Below are 26,529 nucleotides of genomic sequence, written 5' to 3'. Positions count from 1 at the left end.
GCAAGGTAATAACCTACAAGATCAAATAAATGAAGCAAAAATAGGCAACCTACTTGAAAAATTATTCAGAGTAAGGATAGTAAAGATGATCCAAAATCTCAGAAATAGAATGGAGGCATGGATCAAGAAAATACAAAAAAATGTTTAACAAGGACCTAGAACACCTAAAGAAAAAACAGTGGTGAACAACACAATAACTGAAATGAGAAATACACTAGATGGAATCAATAACAGAATAACTGAGTCAAAAGGATGAATAAGTGAGCTGGAAGATAGAATGGGGGAAATAACTGCCAAGGAGTAGAATAAAGAAAAAAGAATAAAAAGAAATGAGGACAGTCTCAGAGACCACTGGGACAACATTAAACACACCACCACTTGAAATATAGGGGGTTCCAGAAGAAGAAGAGAAAGAGAAAGGGTCAGAGAAAATATGTGAAGAGATTATAGATGAAAACTTCCCTAACATGGGAAAGGATATAGCCACCCAAGTCTAGGAAGAATAGAGAGTCCCATACAGGATAAACCCAAGTAGAAAAATGCCGAGACACATATTAATCAAACTAACAAAAATTAATACAGAGAAAAAGTATTACAAGCAGCAAGGGAAAAGCACCAAGTAACATACAAGGGAATCCCCATGAGGTTATCAGCTGATTTTTCCGCAGGAACTCTGCAGGCCAGAAGGAAATGACAGGATATATTTAAAGTGATGAAAGGGAAAACCCAGGAGTACTCTACAACCAAGAAAGCTCTGCATGGCAAGGCACTCATTCAGATTCAATGGAGAACTGAAAAGCTTTACAGAAAAGCAAAAGCTCAGATAATTAAGTACCACCAAACCAGCTTTACAACAAATGCTAAAGGAACTTCTCTAGGCAAAAAACACAAGAGAAGAAAAAAATCCACAAAAAAACCCCAAAACAAGAAAACAGTAATAGAACATACATATCAATAATTATCTTGAATATAAATGGATTAAATGCTCCAACCAAAAGACACAGATTGGATGAATGGATACAAAAATAGGATCCATGTATATGCTGTCTACAAGAGACCCATTTCAAAGCTAGGGACACATACAGACTGAAAGTGAGGGGATGGAAAAAGATATTCCATGCAAACGGAAATCAAAAGAAAGCTGAAGTAGCAATACTCATATCAGATAAAATAGAGTTTAAAATAAAGACTGTTACAAGAGAAAAAGGACATTACATAATGATCAAGGGATCAATCCAAGAAGAAGATATAACAATTATAAATATTTATGTGCACAACATAGCAGCACCTCAATACATAAGGCAAATGCTAACAGCCATAAAATGGGAAATCAACAGTAACACAATAATACTGAGGGATTTGTACACCTCACTTACACAAATGGGCAAATCATCCAGACAGAAAATTAATAAGGAAACACAAGTTTTAAATGACACAATAGACAAGATAGAATTAATTGATGTTTATAGGACATTCCACCTGAAAGCAGCAAAATACATTTTCTTCTCAAGTGCACACGGAACATTCTTCAGGATAAATCATGTCTTGGGTCACAAATCAAGCCTCAGTAAATTTAAGAAAATTGAAATCATGTCAAGCATCTTTTCTGACCACAATGCTATGAGATTAGTAAGCAATTACAGGGAAAAAACTGTAAACAAACACATGAAGACTAAACAACACACTACTAAATAACCAAGAGATTAGTGAAGAAAACAAAAAGTAAATTAACAAATACATAGAAACAAATGACAATGAAAACATGATGATCCAAAACCTATGGGATGCATCAAAAGCAGTTCTAAGAGGGAAGTTTATAGCAATTCAATCTCACGTAAGGAAAAAAGAAAGGTCTCAAATAAACATTCTAACCTTGGGACTTGCCTGGTGGTCCAGAGGTTAAGAATCTGTCTTGCAATGCAGGCATGCCATTTCAATCCCTGGTTGGGGAACAAAGATTCCACATGCTGTGGGGCAACTAAGATAGCATGCCTCAACTACTGAACCCACGCACCAAAACTAGAGAGCCCGTGTGCTATAACTAATAAGGCTGAGTGATCTGGAGCCCATATTCCACAACCAGAGAGAAGCCTATGCAGTGCAATGAAGAGCCCGCATGCTAAAATGAAAGATCCTGCATGCTTCAATGGAGACCCGATGCAGCCAATAAATAAATAAATAAAATCTAACTTTACAACTAAAGCAACTAGAGAAAGAACAAAAAAAAAAAAAAACAAAATAAGTAGAATGAAAGAAATCATAAAGATCAGAGCAGAAATAAATGAAATAGAAATAAAGAAAATAATAGCAAAGATCAATAAAACTTAAAGGTGGTGGTTGGAGGAGATAAACAAAATTGATATATCTTTAGCTGGACTCATCAAGAAAAAAAGAGAGGATTCAAATCACTAAAATTAGAAATGAAAATGGAGAAATTACAACAGACATCACAGATATACAAAGGATCATAAGAGACTACTACAAGCAACTATATGTCAATAAAATGGACAACCTGGAAGAAATGGACAAATTCTTAGAAAGGTACAACCTTCCAAGACTGAACCAGGAAGAAATAGAAAATATAGAGAGACCAATCACAAGTACTGAAATTGAAACTGTGATTAAAAATCTTCCAACAAACAAAAGTCCAGGAACAGATGGCTTCACAGGTGAATTCTAGCAAACATTCAGAGAAGAGCTAACACCTATCCTTCTCAAACTCTTCCCAAAAACTGCATAGGGAGGAACACTCCCAAACTCGTTCTATGAGGCCACCATCACCCTGATACCAAAACCAAAGATATCACAAAAAAAGAGAATTTACAGACCAATATCACTGATGAAAATAGATGCAGAAATCCTCAACAAAATACTAGCACAAAAAGTCCAACAACACATTAAAAGGATCATGAACCATGATCAAATGGGATTTATCCCAGGGATGCAAGGATTATTCAATATACACAAATAAATCAGTGTGATACACAATATTAACAAACTAAAGAATAAAAACCATATGGTCATCTCAATAGATGCAGAAAAAGCTTTTGACAAAATTCAACACCCATTTATGATAAAAACTCTCCAGAAAGTGGGCATAGAGGGAACCTACCTCAACATAATAAAGTCCATATATGACAAACCCATAGCAAACATCATTCTCAATGGTAAAAAACTGAAAGCATTTCCCCTAAGATCAGGAAGAAGACAAGGGTGTCCACTGATGCCACTATTATTCAACATAGTTTGGGAAGTCCAACCACAGCAATCAGAGAAGAAAAAGAAATAAAAGGAATCCAAATTGGAATCCGACAAGTATTCCTTGGAAAAGGAATCATTTTCAGATGCCATGATACTACATATAGAAAACCCTAAAAATGCCACAGGAAAACTACTAGAGCTCATCAATGAAACTGGTAAAGTTGCAGGATACAAAATTAAGGCACAGAAAATCTCTTTCATTCCTATATACTAACGAAAGTTTAATTAAGAGAAATTAAGGAAACAATCCCATTTACCACTGCAACAATTAGAATAAAACCTACCTAAGTAGGCAAAAGACCTGTATTCAGAAAACTATAAAACACTGATTTAAGAAATCAAAGATGACACAAACAGATGGAGAGATATACCATGTTCTTGGATTGGAAGAATCAATAATGTGAAAATGACGATACTACCCAAAGCAATCTACAGATTCAATGTAATCCCTATCAAACTACCAATGGCATTTGTCACAGAAGTACAACAAAAAAGCTTTACAATTTGTATGGAAACACAAAAGATCCTGAATAGCAAAAGCCACCTAGAGGAAAAAAAAAAAATATGGAGTTGGAGGAATCAGGCTCCTTGACATCAGACTATACTACAAGCTACAGTAATCAACACAGTATGGTACTGGAACAAAAACAGAAATATAGATCAATGGAACAGGATAGAAAGCCCAGAGATAAACCCACATACCTATTGTCACCTAATCTACGACAAAGGAAGCAAGAATATACAAGAGAGAAAAGAAAGTCTCTTCAACAAGTGCTGTTGGGAAAACTGGACAGCTACATGTAAAAGAATAAAATTAGAACACTCCCTAACACCATACACAAAAATAAACTCAAAATGTATTAAGGACCTTAATGTAAGACTGGACACTATAAAAGTTTAGAGGAAGACATAGGAAAAACACTCTTTGACATAAATCACAGCAAGATCTTTTTTGACCCACCTCCTAGAGTAGTGAAAATGAAAACAAAAATTAAAAATTGGGACCTAATGAAACTTAAATCTTTTGCCCAGCAAAGGAAACCATAAACAAGATGAAAAGACAACCCTCAGAATGGGAGAAAATATTTGCACATAAAGCAACTGACAAGGGATTAATCTCCAAAATATACAAAGAGCTCATACAACTCAATATCAAAAAAAAAAAAAAAACAAATAACGAGCAGAAGACCTAAATAGATATTTCTCCAAAGAAGACATACAGATGGCCAAGAGGCACATGAAAAAATGCTCAACATCACTAATTATTAGAGAAATGCAAATCAAAACTACAACGAGTTATCACCTCACACCAGTCAGAATGGCCATCATTAAAAAATCTACAAACAGGGCTTCCCTGGTGGCACGGTGGTTGGCAGTCCGCCTGCCAATGCGGGGGATGCGGGTTTGGGTCTGGGAGGATCCTGCATGCTGCGGAGTGGCTGGGCCCGTGAGCCATGGCCACTGGGCCTGTGCATCCGGAGCCTGTGCTCCGCAGCGGGAGAGGCCACAGCAGTGAGATGCCCACGTACCGCAAAAAAAAAAGAAAAAAAATATCTGCAAATAATATATGCTGGAGAGGGTGTGGAGAAAAGGGGACCATCTTGCACTGTTGGTGGGAATGTAAATTGATACAGCCACCATGGAGAACTGTATGGGGGTTCCTTAAAAAAACTAAAAATAGAACTACCATATGACCCAGCAATCCCACTACAGGGCATATACCCTGAGAAAACCATAATTCAAAAAGAGCCATGTACCCCAATATTCATTGCAGCACTATTTACAATAGCCAGGTCATGTAGGTAGGCAACCTAAATGTCCATCATCAGATGAATGGATAAAGAAGATGTGGTACATATATACAATGGAATATTACTCAGTCATAAAAAGGAATGAAACTGGGTCATTTGTAGAGATATGGATGGAAGTAGGGTCTGTCATACAGAGTGAAGTAAGCCAGAAAGAGAAAAACAAATATCATATATTAATGCATATATGTTGAATCCAGAAAAATGGTACAGATGAACCTATATGCGGGACAGGAATAGAGATGCAGATGTAGAGAACAGATGTGTGGACACAGAGGGGGAAGGGGGGTGGGACGAATTGGGATATTAGGATTTACATATTTATACTACCATGTGTAAAATAGATAGCTAGTGGGAACCTTCTGTATAGCACAGGAATCTCAGCTTGGTGCTCTGTGATGACCTAGATGGGTGGGATATTGGGGGGGTGGGAGGGAGGTCCAAGAGGGAGGGGATATATGTATACAAATAGCTGATTCACTTTGTTGTACAGCAGAAACTAACACAACATTGTAAAGCAATTATATTCCAATTAAATAAAAAGAATAAATAGAAAACATAGCACTAGAATAAAAGGTAGGCTGGAAAGGCAAGTTTAATGAGCAATGAGGCCTTGAATGCAATGAATGAGGAGATTGGGTTGATGAGAGGATGAGGCTGCAGACCCAACCAGCACTCAGATGCAGCTGTGAGCAACAATGTGGGAATTTTCCCCAAGAGCAGTTTGGTGAAGCCCTGGTTGGTATCTGGTAAAATCTGGGTGATTTATCTTTACTAGCAAAAAAGAGCAGTTGAGAGTGTGGTGGTTTTAAAATATCTCGAGAATCTTTTATGACACTCCTCCCTTCTAAAAATGAAATCCCTCCTCCCCTCCACTCATGTGGGGCCAGACTTAGTGACCTGCTTCTAACAACAAAAGTGTGACAGAAGTGACAGTGACTTCTGATACTAGGCCATAAAGGATGCTGCAGTTTCCTCCTTGCTCTCCCTTGGATCACTCACTCTGGCGACAGCTATGCTGTGAGGACACTAAAGTTGTCCTATGGGGAGGACCACAAGCAAGGAATGAGGCATGTGAGTGCACCATCTTGGAAATGGCTTCTCCACCCACAGTCAGGCCTTCAGGTGATGCAGCCCTGGCATGAATGACAATCTTGGCTGCAGGCTCATAAGAGACCTGGAACCAAAACCATCCAGCTAAGCCACTCCTGAGTTCCTGACCCACAGAAAGTTATGAGATTATAAACCTGTATAAGCTGAAAAAAAGAAAGGAAAGAAAGAAAGAAAGAAAGAAAGAAAGAAAGAAAGAAAGAAAGAAAGAAAGGGAAAGAAAGAAGAAAGAAAGAAAGAAAGAAAGAAAGAAAGAAAGAAAGAAAGAAGAAAAGAAAGAAAGAAAAGAAAGAAAAGCAGAAACTGTCAGAACCAACTTTTTCAGTACTCTAAAAAATAGTCAAAGATACAGCAACCAAGCAAATGCTAAACAAGAAAAAGGCAATATAAAAATGTTAAAACAAACAAAAAACTTTGAGGCACTTTTACTTGTCTTTGTCCCACCACTCCCCAGACTCAAAGGTGGTCTTGAAGATAGTGGCTTGTCCCTTCAAAGGAAGCAGAGCAGATCTTATTCACAAAGCATTATGTTACTTTGTTCTAAGTTGTCTGATGGCTCTCTGAAGACTTAATGACAGGTGCTCATTTCTGTTTTACCTAACTCAGAACTTGTTAAAGACAGAAGAGGGATGGGCATTGTTACAAACACTGTAACACTGTAAAGTGAATGAAAAACCTCTAGCTAACAGAGACAAAAGATTACAGTTGGAACATAAAATATACTGCTTAAATATGGTAGGAAAATCCAGGAAAAGAATTCATTTGGGAAATTAGGACATTCAAAATTTCCCATGTCCTGGGTGCCCATGACCTGCACCCAGGACAGGGTGCATTATCTCAGAGAAGACTTGAGAACATTCTAAACTTATACCTCTGCCTTATCTCTAGACTCAGGGCTAGCAAGAAGTATATAGTAACTGAAAGGAAAAATTCATAGAAGGACTGAAATGAGCAGGTGAAAGAATTAGTGAACTCAAAGACAGCACAATTGAAATTAACTAAAGGTTTATAATGAATAAATGAATAATGAATATCCTCACCTGTCACATTTCCTTAATAAATATATTTAAATAAAATTTTTAATGTTTTAAAAGAATAAATTAGGGATGACATGAGTATTTCAATGTAATTGAGACTAATTAATTGTCTAAACATTTTTAATTTGCCTACTTTGATTGCCTCTATGAAGTTCTGGAGATTCCTCAAACCACTCTCACTTCTCACACCAAATGCAAATCTGGGAGTCCTCAAGACCACAGTCAGATTCAATCATTTGCTACAAGTACTTGTAGAACTCAGAAAAGCCATTATACTCATGATTATGGTTGATTACAACAAAATAAGTTAATATCAGAGAGGAAATATGTACATAGGGCACAGTCCTGGGGATACCAAGGCTTGGAGCTTCCAGTTTTCCTCTCCCAGTGGAACTGTGCAGGCAGCACCTGTTTTTACTGTGATGTGTAACAATATGCATAGAGTACTGCCAATCAAGGATGCTCACCTAAGCCTTGGTGTCCACAGTTTTATTGGAACTGGGTCACATAGAAATGTTTCACGCCCTATGTGGCTAAAGTTAGACTCCATTCCATTCCCTCCAGATGTTGAGCTGATTCTTTGTGGCCAAAGACCCCCCAACCATAAATCATACATTAGCATAGACTACCTGGCATGGCCAAAGCCTCCAGGTAAACAAGGACTCACTTTCAGGCAGAGCATTCCAAGGGCTTAGAGGTTACCTCCCAAGAGCTGAAGCCAAAGCCCAAACCTCTTTTGAGTAAGTTACGCACCCTTTGTGTATTTATGCAGAAGAAATATTGAGTGATACCATTTATTGTTTTCTGCTCTTCTGGTATGTGATTGCTTATAAAAGTATTGCAGATTGAACTATAGAATCCTTTGTGCAACTGACATTAAAGAAGATTAATATACAATAAATTAATTAGAACATAAAGTATATAAATACAAATATATGTATAATTAAATGTTATATATATCAAAACAAAGTAAACAGCATACAATTAAAATTTTGAATTCTCAAATTGAAAATAATCTAAATTCTCAATAAATAAATATAAATTTGAATATCAGGGGAAGTTTTTCACCTCTATGGACATTTTTTTTCAATAAGTAATAAATGAAAGCTGAAAAAAAAATCTAGTTTCATGCCTGTCTGCCTTCCATAGAATAGGGCCTCTTATAATAGTAGCATTTTGCAGACAGTAGTTCAACTTAGATTTTACTGGAGAAAGAATGTTAAAAACCTCATTTAACTGTGTGTATTGGTATATTGGAAAATGAAGAAATGTGGTTACAATTTCACAGTCCATTGCTCAGTTTTTCTGGGACTGTGGAATTGGAAAAACAAAACTGACTTCTAGAATATTTTGCAAAAGTAAGGATGATTAAAGCAAACTTGGAATTTTTTTTTTCAAAACAGTTTGATAAATCCTAATGCTGTGCTAATTGTTAGAGATTTCAATTGTCACACCTCGTACTACTCTCTTAATAGAGGTAAAAACAATATTACCCTTCAATCTTATGGGGATAAGCATAAAAATAAAAGAACGGAAACTATACTCATAAACAAACAAACAAAACAAAAAAAACCTTTGGACTTTAAATTATTCCAAATAGAAAAATAATTCAAAATATATTTTGTCAGTCTCTTTTATAACACAATCTAAATAGTCACATGATTTTACTATTTTTTATTTATAAAAATAAACTCACCTAGTGAGTACATTAGAAATGTCTATTAGGGGAAACTGATCAAGATGGTAAAGTAAGAGGACATGCAGCTCACCTCTCCCCATGAACACATCAAAAATACATTTGCTTGTGGTACAATTCTCACTGAAAACTAAACTGGAAACTAGCAGAAGGACTTCTGTACAACCAAAGCTGTAAGAAAGATACACACATAATTGGGTAGGAAGGAAAGAAAAACAATAGGGTCAGGACTTGTGTTACTGGGAGGGGACACAGAGGAAAAGGGAGACTATATGAAGGGACACCCACCCTGGGAGTGAGCAACGAGAGCCACAGATTGGGAACCACAGTTCTGGGGTCCTATGTTGGGGAGATGAGCCTCCTTGGCTGTTTGGAGAAACTCTGGGACTAACAGGAGGGTGGTAGGAAGCCTGGCTTGCCCCTAAGCAAGGTGAAGAGAGGTCTGATCTATGGGCTGCCGGATCTCCTGAGACCTTGCGACAACCCCAGCTGGAGCCAAGCAAACACTCCTGCCCATTCACTCCACGTCACAGTTTAGCACTGGATCTGGGGTGGCCACAGCCTGGGAGAAGATTAGACTGTGGGACACAGAGGCAACCCCGACCAAGGGCAGAGCCTGGATGGGGTGGCAGCAGCCATGGCCTTTGCTAAAGCAGCCCACATCTCTGATGGTGGCTGCTCCACCACAGCTCACCCCTCAGTACACACCAAGAGTCTGCGTGGGCCCCACCTGCCCCACTATGTGGCTCCACAACAGGGTGGGGGTAGTGGGGGCTGGGGGCAGTGATCAACTGTGAAGGACAAAAGGGACTTGGCACTGGGGGCTGCATCTAAAAGAACCAAGGAAAACAAATGTGGGTGCCTGCACAGGCAGCACCTCTGAGACAGCTCGGATATTTATCTACAGTGGACATGAGCCAAGAGCTCTCATGGGCCTCACTTGCTTCAGCATTCCCCTTCTCTGGGGCAAGGGTCCTGGTGCAGGGAGAGGGGAAAACAAACACTTAAAGGGAACAGAGCCAGCTCAGGTCCAACCCTCAAGGCTTCTGCTCTAGCAACTTGGGATCAGACCCATAAGTCTACAAATAAAAAGTGTTGGAGAGGATATGGAGAAAAGGGAATACTTGTACCCTGTTGGTGGGAATGTAAACTGGTGCAGCTACTATGGTAAACTGTACGGAAATCCCTCAAAAAACTAAAAATAGAACTACCATATGATCCAGCAATTCTACTCCTGGGAATATATCCAAAAAAAAAAAAAAAAAGAAAAAAGAAAACACTAATTTGAAAAGATACATGCACCCCAATGTTCATAGCAGCATTATTTACAATAGCCAAGATATGGAAGCAACCCAAAAGTCCATCAACAGACAAATGGTTAAAGAAGATATGGTAAGTGTAGACAATGGAATAATATTAAGCCATAAAAAAGAATGGAATTCTGCCACTTGCAGCAATGTAGATGGACCTAGAGAATATTATGCTTGGTTAAAGGTCCGATAGAAAAAGACAAATACTGTATGATATAATTTTTATGCGGAATCTAAAAGATAAATGAATGTATAAAGTAAAACAGAAACATACTCACAGATATAGATAACCAGTGGTTACCAGTGAGGAGACAGGCGTTAGGGGGAGGTGCAAGATAGGGGTATGGGATTAAGAGATACAAATTACTAGGTATAAAATAGATAAGCAACAAGAATATATTTTATAGCACAGGGAATTATAGCCACTTTTTTTTTTTTTGCGGTACATGGGCCTCTCACTGTTGTGGCCTCTCCCGTTGCGGAGCACAGGCTCTGGACGCGCAGGCTCAGTGGCATGGCTCACGGGCCCAGCTGCTCCACAGCATGTGGGATCTTCCCAGACTGCGGCACGAACCCGTTCCCCTGCATCGGCAGGCGGATTCTCAACCACTGTGCCACCAGGGAAGCCCTATAGCCACTATTTTATAACAACTTTTAATGGAGTATAATCTGTAAAAATAATCACTATGCTGTATAAGTGAATTTAATATTGTAAATCAACTATACTTCGCTGTTTTAAAACGTCTATTAGAACAGAATGGAGATGCTGTGCATTATAGAATAGGAGAAAGAGAGAAAGAGAGACTGTCCCTGGGTGTTGTTCATCAGTAGTAATAATATGTCATTTTCTCTAAGAACAACTTTCCTGCTTAAAAAAACCCCAAATCATCAGGTTTTTAAACAGCCATTCCCCAGATAAATAAGAAAATATAAAACATACAACAAATAGCTTCTTCTAATTTGCCCTTCTTTGGGAAAATAATAAATAAAATAAACTTATTTTCTATCAAGCTACAGAAATTTAGCCAAATTACAAAGACTAGAACTTTTTTCTCCTAAACCGTCTTTTTAAAAGAAAACCACTTTACTTTTCATTTATTAATTTATGAGTGAAGGGGACAGATTGAGCCAGCACTCATCAAATAAAATAAATTCATTAATGAGTCAAATTCACTTGAAAAAAATTGAAAAGTGATACTCAACTTACATGTCATTTCCTTGTTAAAAAAAAGGAAGAGAGAATATACTTTTAAAAAATATTTAGACACTTAAGTGCTTGTGATGATTTATACCTTTGATTTCAGCAGGGGTTAGGATTTCAACAGCAACACTGCAATTATTTTTAAAGTTCTGAACATGGCCTTTAGCACATGATTAAAATAAAGACACTTCACAAGTGGGATCTTAGGGATCTCTAGCAGCCAAAGGGAAAACAAAAATAGGGGTTAATTTTGTTTTCTTTGAAATAAAAGTAATTGTATTAACAAAATCTGTGTAATAGCTATCAGCTCAGAAGTTTTACGATTGGGTGAAAAAGGGAGAAAAATATGGAACATACAAAGATTAGAAATAGCAATAATATAGATATGGAAAACTAACATTCACTTAAAACTTTTGATATTACAAGGCACTTTAACATATACCACCCACTTTGTTCTCCACAGCAAACTTAAGTTCTACCAAAATTCATTAGGTAAGAAAATGTTTTCAATATCCACATTTGACTGCTGTTTATACTGAGGCTCAGAGATTAAATGACCAGTCCAAGGTCATTACCAAGTAAGTATCATACCAGGACTTAAACACACATTCCTCTCAAAACACATCTTTTTCTATTAAACAAAACTGCCTTTATCATACTTTAGTATCACCAAACTAAATACCATTCATGAAGAGAAAAAATTGAGACTGGTCTGTGTTAGATATTACTAGTCTTCAGGTCTCTAACTCCTTGGGCCAGGCAAATATTTATTTCAACATTATCCAATTTATTCCAACATATTATTTATCAAGACAATGAAACCAATAGAAAAATGAATGCCAACTGAAATTTTAAATTATAAATGGTATGTTCTATGCATTAAAACTTTTGACATATGGTTATAGAAAATTTTAAAATAAATTTTATAGAACCTAAAATACTGAAACAGAAGTTTCCCTTTATCTTTTAAATCTAAAAAGGTTTCTTGAATTACTTTTATTTTCTCCTTATTGTGAGAAACAGAATATATTCTTAAATAATATTAAGGAGCATCTCTATCTTTTCATGATAGCTAAAGTAATGTAAATTTTGTATTCCTACATGACAAAACAAACAATCATTCCTAATTTTCAAGAAGCTGCCATGTGCCAGAGTATTTCCTTATCATAGTTACTCATAACTCTTGAAGAGACATTCAGGATGTTACTTATCAGCCATTTCAATTTTCTTGGATTCTAACATTTCATTTTAATTTATTATGAATGACAGTTTCTCAGCTTGATCAGCAAAATAAGTATAATCAGTTAGCAACGTAGGGATGGATAATGACACTAGGTTAGTCATTCATTTTTACTGATGGCATAAGTCTATTCAGACATTAACCAATTTTTTAAATAGAAACCAATCTAAAGATTGGTTTTGGATATAGAAAAAGTATAGAGTTAACACAGTTGGAATTTGATAGCATTTAATAATCTGTTCAATTAATCATCACTTGGAGCAGGGCTAGGAAACTAAGACTAGTCTAAGCATTAAAGAAATATAATCATCTGATGAAAAGGTGTCTTAATTATAGAAAAATTAGAAAAAGCCTTAAAAGCATACAATCTCATTATTATTATTATTATTATTTTGGTTATTTCTCCCACAGCCATTACTTCTAAATATCCACTTAATTCATGTGTAAGGTGATAAAAAATAATTGGCATATATGTTGTTACGGCTGACAGTAAAATGATTTAAGTGATTCAAGGTAAAATTTCCAATTTTCCTCTTTATGGTACTGGGACCAGGATATTTATTGTTTGTTATCCCAGGATAATGTCATCACAAACTGTCACATGCTGGTATGGAACTGAGAAGCTGAATAATCATATTCAATCATTATAGAGTGATGTTTATATAGATCATCCATCGAATCCTTATTAATTTTTCAATTTTTCAATTCAAGTTGTTAAAGTTATGTGTTGGATTTTCTTCATTGGGCTCGTTATAACAACAACTATTACCACAATGAAAGTAAAAAACCAAGACTCCAAAGAGACACAAATTTTGTCTCTCCATGAAGGGATGAAGGGATCATAGTGCAACGTTTTTAAGCTAAGATTTTATTATTGGTGAAGTGTTTGATATTTTTAGTTTCTTGAGTAAACTAGAAAAACACACCATACTCTTGCATTTTAAAAATTTGAAGACACCTGCATTTAACATTTACTGAATTACTAATTCACAAAGAAATATCTTGTGTCATAAAACAATGCAGGTATTGTACTTGTTCCCTGATATTAAATCTAGCAGAAAATATAATACAAGGTCAGTTACAAAGTGTTCTAGAAATTCAAACCCTAAGGGATTAGTTCTAATGGGCAGATGTTATAGATTGTATGTCAGATGGCTGCAATTATTTTTTTTCATGTCCCTTTACAATGTGATTTTGCAGCTTTTCCCATTAACAGGTAGAGTTTATTTTTCTACCCCTCAAATATGTACTGGCTTAGTGATTTCTTTGGCCAGTAGAATGTGGCAGAAGTGATGTGCCAGTTTGAGCCTGACCACACAACCATGAGGACAAGACTAGTTTTGGCTTCTGAAAAGTAGAATTACATAGGAGAAAATCAAAGCAGCTAATACCAACCTGACTTCCAGAGCAGAGCCATTTAGCTGATTCTCAGCGGATTATGAGGGACCCCAAGCATGACCAAAAGAACCACACAGCTGGAATATAGATTCAAGAATAATAATTAATGGCCATTGTTTTAAGCCACTAAATTTTGGAGTGGATTGTTAGGAAACAACAGGAAACTAATACAGCAGATAAGTAGGTGGCAGAATGCAAGTTGTTAGAAGTTGTTAAGTCTGATGTGCAGAGATGAAGAAGATGTGGTAGGTGGAGGACTTAATTTTTCATTAATACTATGGAGTAGACACTGAAAAACTAATAGTCTTCATTTTTAATTTCCTGTTGATATTTTTAACAGATTCCTTTTTAAAAAGCATTTTAGATTTACATTGAAAAGGATAGTACAGGGAGTTCCCATATATTCTGCATCTAACTTCCCCCCTTTTAAAAATTCTTTTATTATTATGGCATATTTGTTATAATTAATGAAACAATACTGGTCCATTATTATTAACTAAAGTCCATACTTTATTCAGCTTCCCTTAGTTTAGCCTAATGTCCTTTTGCTTTTTCTCTATCATATCTAGGATACCACATTACATTTAGTCATCTGATCTTAGGTTCTTCCTGGTTGTGATAGTATCACAGATTCTCTTGTTTCTGATGACTTTGACAGTGTTGAGGAGTCCCGGTCATGTATTTTGTACATCTATTGTGCCTATCTGTTAGAACTTTTCTGATGTTTTTTCACAGATTACTAAAGTTATGGCTTTAAGGGAGGGATACCACAGAGATAAAGTGTTACTTCCATCATATCATATCCAGTATACAAGTACGATACCAGGGTATCAACATGATTTTTCACTGTTGATATTGACCTTGATCACCTGGATGAGGTAGTGTTTGTCAGGTTTTTCTACTATAAAGTATAATAATTCTCCCCTTTTCCATTCTGTACTCAATAGAAGGCAGTCATTAAGCACAGCCCACACTAAGGAGGAGGGAATTGTGTTCCCCCTTCTTTAGGGCACTGTATCTACATAAATTTTTTGGAATTCTTCTGCATGGGAAGCTTGCCACTTCTCCAATTAATTTATTTATTCAGTAATTTATTTATAGCATTGTAGACTCATGGATATTTATTCTATATTTAGGGTTGTAATCCAATGCTACATTATTTTGTGGCTCACATTTTTCCTGTCTTACCCATTAGAAGATATCTCATTTGGTCCTGTTTCCCTTTGCCATATCCTCTTCAATGTAGTGTTCTTCTGCAGGGTGGTGGTGGTGGGGTCGGAGGGGAGTTGGAATTTCCTTACTTTCTGGAACAACAAGATGATCTGGACTCATCTTTTGTATTTTCTGCCTCAGTTTTAGAATCAGCCATTTTCCCATAGAGAATGGTATAAAAACAGAGATCTGGGGATAAGATAGGTTTGTTGCTACTTGAGTGTCTTTGCCTCTAGGCCCTATCAGTCCTCAGAGCAAGGAAAAATATGTGTACCTTTAAATGAGTGGAATTCAAACATATCTATAAAGAGTTCTACATGTAACCATCTGTATCTACATTAAGCCAAACATGAGTTCATACCAATGTCTCCAAGCCTAGTGTAGTACCACACAGATCATTCTGGATCCTTCTTCTTTTTCCTTTTTTAAATATGAGTATAATTGCTTTACAATGTTATATTAGTTTCTGCTGTACAATGAAGTGAATCAGCCATATGTATACATAAATCCCCTCCCTCATGGACCTCCCTCCCACCCGCCGCCCCCATCCCACCCATCTAGGTAATCACAGAGCACTGAGCTGAGCTCCCTGTGCTATACTGTTATAGCTCCCACTAGCTATCTATTTTACACGTGGTAATGTATATATGTCAATCCTAATCTCCAGATTTGTCCAACCCTACTCTTCCCCCCCATGTCCACATGTCCATCCCCTATGTCTGTGTCTCTATTCCTACCCTGCAAATAGGTTCATCTGTACCATTTTTCTGGATTCCACATATATGCATTAATATATGATATTTTTCTCTTTCTGACTTATTTCATTCTGTATGCCAGACTCTAGGTCCATTCACATCTCTACAAATGACCCAATTTCATTCCTTTTTATGGCTGAGTAATATTCCATTGTATATATGTACCATATCTTCTTTATCCATTCATCTGATGATGGACATTCCATGACATGGCTATTGTAAATACTGTTGCAATGAACAGTGGGGTACATGTGTCTTTTTGAATTATGGTTTTCTCAAGGTATATGCCCAGTAGTGGGATTGCTGGGTCATATGGTAGTTCTATTTTTAGTTTTTTAAGGAATGTCCATAATGTTCTCCATAGTGACTGTACCACTTTACATTCCCACCAACAGTGTAGGAGGGTTCCCTTTTCTCCACACCATCTCCAGCATTTATTATTTGTAGGTTTTTTAATGATGGCCATTCTGACCAGCGTGAGGTGATACCTCATTGTAGTTCTGATTTGCATTTCTCTAATAATTAGCGATGTCGAGCATTTTTTCATGTGCCTTTTGTCCATCTTTGTCTTCTTTGGAGAAATGTTTATTTAGGTCTTCTGCCCATTTTTTGATTGGGCTGTCTGTTGTTTTGATATTGACTTGCATGAGCTCTTTGCATATTTTTGAGATTAATTCCTTGTCAGTTGTTTCATTTGCAAATATTTTCTCCCATTCTGAGGGCTATCTTTTCATCCTGTTTATGGTTTCTTTTGCTGTGCAGAAGGTTTTAAGTTTAATTAGGTTCCATTTGTTTATTTTTGTTTTTATTTTCATTACTCTAGGATGTGGGTCAAAAAAGATCTTGCTGTGATTCATATCAAAGAGTGTTCTGCCTATGTTTTTCTCTAAGAGTTTTATAGTGTCTGGCCTTACATTTAGGTCTTTAATCCATTTTGAGTTTATGTTTGTGTATGGTGTTAGAGAGTGCTCTAATTTCATTCTTTTGCATGTAACTGTCCAGTTTTCCCAGCACCACTTATTGAAAAGACTGTCTTTTCTCCATTGTATATTCTTGCTTCCTTTGTCATAGATTAGGTTAGCATAGGTGTGTGGGTTGATCTCTGGGCTTTCTATCCTGTACCATTGATCTATATTTCTGTTTTTGTGCCATTTACCATACTGTTTTGATTACTATAGCTTTGTAGTATAGTCTGAAGTCAGGCAGCCTGATTCCTCCAGCTCCGTTTTTCATTCTCAAGATTGCTTTGGCTACTTGGGGTCTCTTGTGTTTCCATACAAATTGTAAAATTTTTTGTTCTAATTCTATGAAAAATGCCATGGTATTTTGATCGGGATTGCATTGAATCTGTAGATTGCTTTGGGTAGTATAGTCATTTTCACAATATTGCTTCTTCCAGTCCAAGAACATGGTGTATCTCTCCATCTGTTTGTGTCATCTTTGATTTATTTCATTCATTAGTGTTTTATAGTTTTCCAAGTACAGTTCTTTTTCCTCCTTAGGTAAGTTTATTCCTAGGTATTTTATTCTTTTTGTTGCAATAGTAAATGGGATTGTTTTCTTAATTTCTCTTAATTGATCTTTTGTTGTTAGTGTATAGGAATGCAAGAGATTTCTGTGCATTAATTTTGTATCCTGCAACTTTACCAAATTCATTGATTAGCTCTAGTAGTTTTCTAGTGGCATCTTTAGGATTTTCTAAGTATAGTATCATGTCATCTGCAAAGAGTGACAGTTTTACTTCTTTTTTTCCAATTTGTGTTCCTTTTATTTCTTTCTCTTCTCTGATTGCTGTGGCTAGGACTTCCAAAACTATGTTGAATAATAGTGGTGAGAATGGATACCCTTGTCTTCTTCCTGATCTTAGAGGAAATACTTCCAGTTTTTCACCATTGAGAATGATGTTTGCTATGGGTTTGTCATATATGGACTTTATTATGTTGAGGTAGGTTCCCTCTATGCCCACTTTCTGGAGAGTTTTTATCATAAATGGGTGTTGAATTTTGTCAAAAGCTTTTTCTGCAACTATTGAGATGACCATATAGTTTTTATTCTTTAATTTGTTAATATGGTGTATCACACTGATTATTTGTGTATATTGAGTAATCCTTGCATCCCTGGGATAAATCCCACTTGATCATGGTTCATGATCCTTTTAATGTGTTGTTGGACTTTTTGTGCTAGTGTTTTCTTGAGGATTTTTCATCTATGATCATCAGTGATATTGGCCTGTAAATTTTCTTTTCTTTTTGATATCTTTGTCTGGTTTTGGTATCAGGGTGATGGTGGCCTCATAGAACGAGTTTGGGAGTGTTCCTCCCTATGCAGTTTTTGGGAAGAGTTTGAGAAGGATAGGTGTTAGCTCTTTTCTAATAGAATTCACCTGTGACGCCATCTGTGCCTGGACTTTTGTTTGTTGGAAGATTTTTAATCACAGTTTCAATTTCAATACTTGTGATTGGTCTCTTTATATTTTCTATTTCTTCCTGGTTCAGTCTTGGAAGGTTGTACCTTTCTAAGAATTTGTCCATTTCTTCCAGGTTGTCCATTTTATTGACATATAGTTGCTTGTAGTAGTCTCTTATGATCCTTTGTATATCTGTGGTGTCTGTTGTAATTTCTCCATTTTCATTTCTCATTTTATTGATTTGAATCATCTGTTTTTTTTTCTTGATGAGTCTGGCTAAGGCTTTCTTATTTAGATGTTAACTCTAACTCCAAAAGAAACTTGTTTCCAACAATCATCCATTTATTTAATTGTTCAATTCCAGTAATATATATATAGCAGTAACAGAATTGCTTAGCCACTAAATATTATGCTTTTAACAGAAGCCTAATATCTCAGTTTTTTTTCCAACAAGAAATGATTTTTCTACTCTATGGTCCAGGTATATATAGCCAATTTATATATCATATTCTCTCAGACTCCTCCTAGTCCTCTGTAACAGGAATTAATATGAATTGTTAAGCAACCTTGGTCCATTTGAACCTCCTGGAAAACCTAGCCTTGTTTTGTACAATTCAGAGGCTTTTAAATGACACTATCACAATCTGCTATCATTAAGAGCAATTATTTTAATTATCTCCATGGTTTTAAATAACATCTAGAAATCAACAACCTAAATTTAGAAAGCTATGTGTGTGGTGTCCCACAAAATCTTAAGTAATATATCCAATACTTCAGCTTCAGTAAAGTTAACTAAGACCTACCTCTATCCAAACACTTGACCTTCATCTCCACTGCCAACACCTCTGTGCAAGCAATCATGTCACCTTACATGAGCAAACTGCTACAATGACCTCTGAAATGATCCTTCCATTCTCCTTCTTAACTGTTGCAAACTATATTCCATACACCAGAAAGGGGATATATTTAAAAGTATAATTGAGATCACACGTTTCTACTATGTTAAAACCCCTTTGGTTGCTTCTCATGTTTAGAATAAAATCCAGATTTTAACCATCACTTAAAATCGTCCTACATCATCTCTCCCCAGGTTTTCCCTGTGTGGGAGTAACATTTCAAGAAATAGAACTTCACTGTGTTTTTTGAAAATGCTCTTGTTGTTGTTTGTTTGTTTTTCCCTGCTTTAAGATCTTTTCATTTGTTTTTCTTCTGCGCATGATACCTTTTCCCAAATCTGTACTTGACTCACTCCTCGCCATTCTTTAGCTCAAGCCTTAACTCTCTGGGTGAACTTGTGTGAGTGCTAACACCATCTCTCCCATTTCCTCTCTTTCAAATTATTCCTGTTATTTCCAATATACATTCAAATTTCAGCTTAAAGCGATCTTGTTTACTAAATAGTATATTCTAACTTGTTTGCTGTCTCTTCCTATTAGGATGTAACCCCCGTGTGAGGGTCTAATCATCATTGTGTATGTAATATCCATATCAGGGACTATTGAAGATATGTTACTGAATAAGTGAATTAATGAATAAAATAAATATAATAACATTGTTCTAAAACTATGAATTTGGAGCTAATACCAAAAACGAGCATATTTTTATGCCAGTTTTCAACCTTTTTTAGATTTTCCTGTGGACTTAAGTTTTGTGACAGCTGAAATTAATCAAGGATTACTTATGTTGGGCAGAGAGGGTTGGAAATTGATCTATCACATAACATTCTTCATCTTGTCAAAGTGGTAGTATAGTGCACTAGAAACTGACAGGTGAAGTCATTCTCATCTGGGAAATAATTCAGCAACTTTGCTAAAATCATAAAGGTCTTTACTTTAATGGAGGAAAATGAAAGTATTACTTAAAAAAATTTAACAATCCAAGATACAGGAGGTTATTTATTTAATGACACTAAACCTTAACGAATCTGACACACAGGAAAGCTACTTACTTTTGAATACATAAAATGAAGCTTAATTTTAAAAATTTGGCTTCACTTCATGAGAGTACACAGACCAACTCTACAAAATAATTTACATTTGTGTAGTTAGTTTCATGTGTTTTTGTTCTTGTTACAATTAAATCCTAGGAAAATATCCCTTAGAATTGTTATTTTTGAATTGAGGTCTTTCCTTGTTCATTTGTTTGTGAGGTTTCCTATATTGTTGTTGTTCTTGTTTTTTAATGTCAATAGGTAAAGATATTTAAATTCAGGTATACAAATCAGTGAGTTTTAAGAAATTCTTACAGTAATATAATCATGACTGCAATCAAGATGCAGAATATTTCCAAAGCCTCAAAAAGTTCCTCCATGTTCTTTGTAGGTAATATTCTCTCCCCAAACCCAGTCACTGGAAATCAATGATTTGATATCTTTTCCCATGATTTTGTCTTCTATAGAAAGTTATTTAAATGGAATTATAGTTTCAGCCTTTTCTACCTGGTTTTGTTCAAATCGTCTGCTGTTTTGGGGATTCATCCATATGGTTGCATTTAGTGTGTTCTTTCTATTGCTGAGTAGTATCCCATTGGATGGATGCATTGCACTTTGTGTACTGAGTCACCAGTTGATAGATATTTGAATTGCCTCCAATTTTGGTAATTTTGAATTAATCTGCTATATACATCAATGCAGAGGTGCTTTTGTGGACATATATTTTATTTGTTTAGAAGCCCAATTGCTACTATAGTAATGTTTAGCTTTATAAGATACTGGGTCCTAGGTGTTCTTATACTGGAATAGTTAGAACTTCTCTCACATGCCTCCTTCAATACCATCTACTACCAACATATTTACCATTCCTCTTTTCTTTTAGGCTCAGGGTAAAAGTTGGTCACCAGTGACACACATCTAAAAATCTATTTACGTATAAGTGATTTCTTTAGTTCATTAAATATAACTCTAAAGTTTATGTTCACTTGCATAATGTAGTCAGGAGCTGATTTATTCATAATAAAGATAATTGGATATAGAAAACAAAAATTTAATTCACCTTGTGATTTAATTTGTTCTTTCTTATACACAGATAGTTTTACATATATCTTTGTTTAATTCTTTTTTGAGATTTCAAGTCTATAACTTTTGTTCCTAAGAAGAGATGGTAGAGTCTCCTGGGATAATAGTATTTCAATAGGAACAGATTTTACTTCTTTCATCAGTAAATATACCAGTGAAATCACACTAAATAGGAAATTATCTACAACACAGGAGTTTTCTTGTCATTCCATCTCTTGCACAAAGAAATAACTCTGGAGAATATAATACATATGAATATTGTGTGATTAATGTTGATAGAGTAGGAAGCTATTTTACCATAAAATCAAAGAGGAAAAGCTAAATATTAAGGCAAAGACATGGAACTAAGAGAAGGTCTCTAGTACAATTATTCTTTAATATTTTCACTTTGACATTATAGAATTATCTTCCCAAAATACTAGATGCCACTAATAATTACATTTAAGCCATTCAATTAAAAAATCTGGAATAAAATGTCAATTCTTTATAATGCTATGAACTCTTTCACTCTACTTTTCACTCTAATGACCCATCACTACTTGCATATATCTTACACGCAAAGTTTGACTTACTATTTCTGAATAAGCCATATTATTTCTGTTTCATCAGTATGGAATGACCTTAGTTTTATTTCCATTTTATATCCATGCAAATCCATGCAAAAGAAAAACTTAAATGTCAGTTCCTTTTCATTCTTTCTCTTGCCTATCCCTTACTTTTTCCATTGCAACCCATAACCTGTGGTTTGTAATTTCAGAGTATAATTAACTGATCTCTAGTAAAATTAGCTATTTACACATTGTCCTTCATCTCCACAACTGGAGTATAATATAATTGAGGGCCATTCCTGGATGAATGCTATGCAAAGGGCTCTACTAAAGAATGAATACAAAAGTAACTATCTTTTAATTTAATAAGTGCAGGTAATGAGGGAGATGTCCAGGTAAACAGGGGGAAGTTAATGCTACTTTGACACAATTCTAACTTTAGGATGCACAGTGCATTGTTAAATACAATTCACACTAGAATATAATATACTTAGTAACAGGGAAATGCATAGTATTGAGCAGTTTAAAACTTCTCAGAATAGGTAGCTGAGCAGGGTCATGCAAAGGAGTAAAAATATGATAGGTGAATGAGGAAGAGAATGCTAATTTTAGTCTGATTGTACAAGCCTGACTTGTTTTTCATTAGTGTAATAATAAGCTGAATAAGAAAGGGGCAGGGCAAGAGCAAGCCAGTTACTTCCTGAAATGCAGACATGATTCAATGGCATAAGTCCTTCCTCAACAAACTTGTTCTAGATCACCTCAAGGCTCCTTGTGGCTAGAAAATAAATTAATTGTTTTATTACAAAAGAGGGACATGCAAATTAAGGCAACTAAGGTATACTTATTTACACTCACTATACTGGCAGAAATTAAAAAGTCTAATAATTCTAATCATAGGCAAAACATTGGAACATTGATAATTCTTATTTATCGAAAATGAGAGTGTAAATTGGTACAAATTCCTTAAAAATAATTTGGAATTACCTTGTCAAGGTGAACATTTACAAACTTTTTACACAGTTATTTTATTTTTAAGTATATGGCTTAGAAAAAAAATATTCTATATGTACAAAGAGACAGGTACAAAATATATTTCCTTGTACCTTTCATAATAGCAAAAAAAAATTGAAAAAGAAAAACTAAAAACAAGGCAAATATCCATTGACTTGAAATGGTTAAGCGAATTATAGTGTTTGCACACAATGGAATAGTTAAGGCAGTGAAAATGAATGCATAGTCTACTACAAAAACAACATGGCTAAGTTATAGAAACAATGTTGAGTGAAGGAAATAATTACAGAATGTTACATAGAATATGACAACATGATGCCATTTCTTCAAGTGTAAAGCCAAGAAACACTAAATGATATATTTACGGATACCAGGTATATTGACATATATATATTTTAAATGCAGTTGAGTAATGGAAACAAAATTCCAGGTATTGGCTTATCTCTGTAGGAAGGCAAGGAAGATACTGGAAATGAGGTCTCAGCTCAAGAACACTGAAAATGATCTTTTTAAAAAAATACTTTTCTGCTTCGTATTTCATATCGGCTTCATAACTTATTTTAATGCTGCAAACGTTTTTAAAGTGAATATCTAAAGCAAAGTGTAGCTTCTTTATAGATATTTGGCATTTGTGTGAATCAGGCAACAAAAATGAAAGACCAAAGGTGTTGTTCAAAAGAAAACTGAAATAAAAAGTAAATAGAAATTAATATTTATTTTTACATATGTACTTGGAATGAAACCATGACTTGAGTTTTTTTTATTCTTACTGCAATTAAGTGACTAACTTTTAACAAAATACAAATTAACAAATATAAATACTACAAAAATAACACATTTCACAGGAAAGGTATTGTTTATAGGTAGTAAAAATAGAGTATGAAAAAATTGACCAAAAACACACACTAAGTAATGTCTACTTGTTCAGCTGCAGTGGTTGTTCTGATGATAGTTTCTTCAGTTTATGTTTGGCCTATCAATCATATTAGGAATGAATATTCAATCAATAATGTAAACATACAGCAATTTTACAGTAGATTTAGAGATATAAATGGATTGTTCTACTAAGTAGAAATGGATATTTTAAACATATTTTTGAGAAACAGAAAACATATTGATCTAAAAACATATAGTTCCCGTGTCTTGATTAATAAGTAAATGTCTTATATTTTTACTAAATATATTTATAGTATTCAAGACCTCAGATGCTTCTCAAATATGTGATAATTCTGAAGGTTTAAAAGACTTATTAGAAAATGTTTAATACTGAAAACTCCTAATCATGAGGGCAACTATTTGAAAAGAAAAATACCACAGAAGGAAATTTTTTGTTATACCACAGTAGATAAAAAGAAATTTCATCTTCAAAATTCAAAGCTTGTAAATATGCTTCAAGATAGCTAAAATTTAAAGAAATGTCTGTCTGCTGAAAGAGGAAAGATCCTGTAAAACCATCATAGGGAAAAGGGAGGGAGGGGGAGAGAGAGAGAGAGAGGGAGAGAGAGAGAGAAAGGGAGAGAGGGAGAAGGGAGAGAGAGAGCAAGAGAAGGAAAAGTCGTGAATGTTTTGCTTTGACATAAGGTTACTCAGGATGTAATCTGCATTAAAACATAAAAAGGTCATTACATAAGCATTTACAACTCTTAGCATTTGAATGAAATTTAAAGTTTCCACATCAGATGATCAAAGATGTAAGAACCAACTCAGGAGAAACAAATAAATGACTGCTTATATGCACCAAGCCTTAATTTTTCCATTGAAGGAATAGAAATAGTCACTCATTAGCTATGAGTAATGAGAATATACATTCTGTATATTCTCGGTGGCTCCAGAAATTTTACTCTAATTTTTTTACCCCATATAATGAGACAATATACACACACACACACAATCACCATTGGATGAGACAGTTGTACCATGACACAGCTTTTATTTGGGCAGTCATGTAATGCTCCTTTGGAACCAGCAAGTACTTGGGAGAGACCACACATACTGTTGTTGTACGGAAAAAGCACAATACTCTGCTGAATTTGAAAACAAAATTATTATATTATAGAAATGTAGAAATGAAGCCTAGATATGAAATAACTCAAAGTCGCACAGCTAACCAATGAACAGAGTGGAGATTTGAACAAGTTCCATGTAACTTAAAAAAAAAAAGGGTTCTCACCACTCTTATCTATTTTCTTAGAACAGTGAACCTCTATGGAATGCCCTCAAGCCAACAGTCTCAGTGTCACCTGGCAACTTGCTGAAAATGTAAATTCTCAGGCCTCACTTAATTCATCCCTGAATTAGAAACTATGAAAGAGAGGCCCAGGAACCTGTGATTTAACAAGCCCTGCAGGTAATTCTGATATTCTTTAAAGTAGGAGAACCCTGGCTTAGACTTTGACACCTGACAAAAATAAATTCTGGGCTCCCACATTAATTCATGTAGTCCCTGTGTCAAGCAGAGTAACAGGCACCCGATACCAATCCAAGGGGAGGACTCCAAACACTTCTGCCCACTGCTTTTGGTATCTGAGTTGCCAAGGAAAACAATACAGTCAAGCACTGGATTGAACAAGCCTTTACTCACATAAATAAGAGACCTAGCAAGATCTACTTCAATAGTTAAGGTCGGTCCCCAAGGTCAGCAGGTCCCTTGGCGGTGGAAGGCCAGTGCAAGGCAACAAGGCCCACACTCACCCTTCTCAGGGCTACAGTGGAAGGAAAGTTCTTCTGCTCCTTACAGGAGACAGATTTAACAGTGGGGTTGGCCAGGTGCCATGTGACACACACGCTTTAAGCAAAGACAAAAGAACACTGAAATATAGAAAGATACTTCCATAGGAGATGATAAACCCAGCACAGGCTGGTTGGGGCTCTTTATCTCTTGGTAAGAAAGTATTCCAAGCCCAAGGCTCATTTCTATGTAGCTGAATGTGAGTCTCAAAACTGCACTCATGAGACTGCCTTTCCCAAACACGAATTGTCTCTAAGAGGTATTGTCTCTAAGAGAAAAGGTATTCTCTTAGGGGGAACAGAACCAATCAACATATCCTTTTAAATCATAGCCATAGTGTAGAAGACATGAGAAAAGGAGAGACTCTCATTATAGTACCTAAGCCTAATTTTGTATTCTTTACCTCCCCTTGTAAATACTTTGTGCTCACCACTCTGATTTCTTTTTGCTATCTTTCTATACATTCCTGTAAGTATGCCCCTTCCATTTGAGTATCTTATATAAAAAATGTACTTTGTTAAAATGGCAAATACATTTATTTTGTTTTATTTGATACTTGCAACACAAAAACCAAGGCTATACAACACACCAAAGAGTTTTATGAATGAAATAAAAATAGACCAGACAATATCTAGTTGGTGAAAAGGTAGAGCAGGTAGAGCAACAGGAATCTCATAAACTTTATATGTTAGAAAACTATTTGATAATATTTGGTAAACATCACTATACATATATCATATATATATATATATATATATATATATAGCTTATATATATATATCTACCTATTT

The sequence above is a fragment of the Lipotes vexillifer genome, unplaced genomic scaffold, assembly GCF_000442215.2.
Source record: "Lipotes vexillifer unplaced genomic scaffold, Lipotes_vexillifer_v1.1 scaffold654, whole genome shotgun sequence".
NCBI lineage: Eukaryota > Metazoa > Chordata > Mammalia > Artiodactyla > Lipotidae > Lipotes > Lipotes vexillifer.
This window is presented reverse-complemented; position numbering follows the sequence as displayed.